This window comes from Lolium rigidum, chromosome 1 (assembly GCF_022539505.1).
Source record: "Lolium rigidum isolate FL_2022 chromosome 1, APGP_CSIRO_Lrig_0.1, whole genome shotgun sequence".
Classification (NCBI taxonomy): Eukaryota; Viridiplantae; Streptophyta; class Magnoliopsida; order Poales; family Poaceae; genus Lolium; species Lolium rigidum.
In genome coordinates this window covers 40,445,948-40,448,907 of record NC_061508.1, presented here as the reverse complement: position 1 = coordinate 40,448,907, position 2,960 = coordinate 40,445,948, and positions in this window count along the sequence as shown.

Below are 2,960 nucleotides of genomic sequence, written 5' to 3'. Positions count from 1 at the left end.
GCGAACAAGCAGGGGGGTTTTGTTATCTGTCCATGTGCTGCATGTAAGAATCAGAAGGGTTACTCTTCCTCAAGAGACGTTCACGTGCACATGCTTCGGCACGGTTTCATGCCAAGCTATAATTATTGGACCAAGCATGGAGAAAGAGGGGTTAGAATGGAAGAAGATGAAGAAGGGGATGATATCGATGATAACTATTCTGATCATTTTGGTGATACTTTCATGGAGGATGTTGAAGGTGAAGGGGAAGGTGAAGAAGAGGCACGTGATGAGCCCGCTGATGATCCTGGTCGGACCATTGCTGATGCACGGACACGTTGCGAAACTGACAAAGAGAGGGAGAATTTGGATCGCATGTTAGAGGATCACAAAAAGTCGTTGTACCAAGGATGCGATAATGGTCTGAAAAAGTTGGGTGCACACTGGATTTGCTGAAATGGAAGGCACAGGAAGGTGTAGCTGACTCGGGATTTGAAAATTTGCTGAAAATGTTGAAGAATATGTTTCCAAACAATAACGAGTTGCCCGCCAGTACGTACGAAGCAAAGAAGGTTGTCTGCCCTCTAGGTTTAGAGGTTCAGAAGATACATGCATGCATTAACGACTGCATCCTCTACCGCGGTAAATACGAGAATTTGAATGAATGCCCGGTATGCACTGCATTGCGTTATAAGATCAGAGGCGATGACCCTAGTGACGATGTTGAGGGACAGAAACCCAGGAAGAGGGTTCCAGCCAAGGTGATGTGGTATGCTCCTATAATACCACGGTTGAAACGTCTGTTCAGGAACAAAGAGCATGCCAAGTTGTTGCGATGGCACAAGAGGACCATAAGTCGGACATAGAGTTGAGACACCCCGCTGATGGAACGCAATGAAGAAAGATTGACAGAGAGTTCAAAGATTTTGCAGCTGACGCAAGGAACATAAGATTTGGTCTAAGTACATATGGCATGAATCCTTTTGGCGAGCAGAGCTCTAGCCATAGCACCTGGCATGTGACTCTATGCATCTACAACCTTCGTCCTTGGTTGTGCATGAAGCGGAAGTTCATTATGATGCCAGTGCTCATCCAAGGTCCAAAGCAACCCGGCAACGACATCGATGTGTACCTAAGGCCATTAGTTGATGAACTTTTACAGTTGTGGGGCAGACCTGGTGTACGTGTGTGGGATGAGCACAAAGAAGAGGAATTTGACCTACGAGCGTTGCTTTTCGTAACCATCAATGATTGGCCTGCTCTTTGTAACCTTTTGGGATAGACAAATAAGGGATACAATGCATGCACGCACTGCTTACATAAGACTGAAAGTATATATTTGGGTAATTGTAAGAAGAACGTGTACCTGGGGCATCGTCGATTTCTTCCCCGAAATCATAACGTAAGAAAGAAAGGCAATCATTACAACAGCAAGGCAGATCACCGGCCGAAGCCTGCAAAACGTACTGGTGATGTGATATTTGATATGGTCAAGGATTTGAAAGTCATCTTTGGAAAGGGTTGATGTCTACGCAGGCTTCTATTCCTGTAGACAATGTTGGGCCTCCAAGAGCAGAGGTTTGTAGAACAGCAGCAAGTTTCCCTTAAGCGAATCACCCAAGGTTTATCGAACTCAGGGAGGTAGGGGTCAAAGATATCCCTCTCAAGCAACCCTGCAATTACGATACAAGAAGTCTCTTGTGTCCCCAACACACCTAATACACTTGTCAGATGTATAGGTGCACTAGTTCGGCGAAGAGATAGTGAAATACAAGTAATATGGATGATTGTAAGTAGTAATTGCAATCTGAAATAAAGATGGCAGCAAGCAAACATGTAACAGAACTTGTTGGAAACGGTGTTTCAATGCTTAGAAACAAGGCCTAGGGATCATACTTTCACTAGTGGACACTCTCAACAATGATCACATAAATAAATAACTTCTCTTCACTTATGCTACTTTCAAACACTCTTTTGTTGGATAACAAACACCATTCATTGTGTAGGGCTACAAGAGCACCCTCAAGCCGGAGTAAACAAGCTCCACAACGTCATAAAGGAATCACACACGATGCACACACTGTCACCGTCACACCGTGGAGAGTAATTCCGGAGTTCATATTAAAGTAACCTCTAGAGTGCATAGTAGTTAACTTCATAATCTACAAGGGATTACAATCATAACCTACGCCAAGTACTACATGATGCACACACTGTCAACGTTACATCATGAAGGAGGAATAGACTACTTTAATAACATCACTAGAGTAGCACATAGATTAATAGTGATACAAAGCTCATGATCACATAAAGATCACATGGGAGAGAGAGATGAACCACATAGCTACCGGTAGAGCCCTCAGCCTCGGGGGAGAACTACTCCCTCCTCATCATGGGAGACAGCAACGGCGATGGAGAAGGCGGTGGTGTCGATGGAGATGACACCGGGGGCAATTCCCCGTCCCGGCGGTGTGCCGGAACAGAGACTTCTATCCCCCGAAACGGAGTTTCGCGATGGCGGCGGCGTCCCTGGAGTCTTTCTGGAGTTTCGTCAATTCGTATCGGGTTTTTAGGTCACGAGGGACTTTATAGGCGAAGAGACGGAGTCGGAGGGGCCAGGGGGGCCCCTCCCCATAGGCTGGCGCGGCCAGGGGGCCACCCGCGCCGCCATATGGTGTGGGCCCCTGCTGCCCTTCCTCGTCTCCCCTTCGGACTTCTAGAACCTTCCGTGAAATATAAGATCGTGGGCTTTTGTTTCGTCGAATTCCGAGAATATTGCCCGAACAGCCTTTCTGGAACCAAAAACAATAGAAAACAGGAACTGGCATTGTGGCATCTCGTTAATAGGTTAGTTCTGAAAAATGCATCAAAACGATATAAAGTATGGATAAAACATGTAGATATTGTCATAAAACTAGCATGGAACATGAGACGTATCAAGGGTCCTAGCGGACAATCAGTTCCGCAGAGAGTTGACGGGC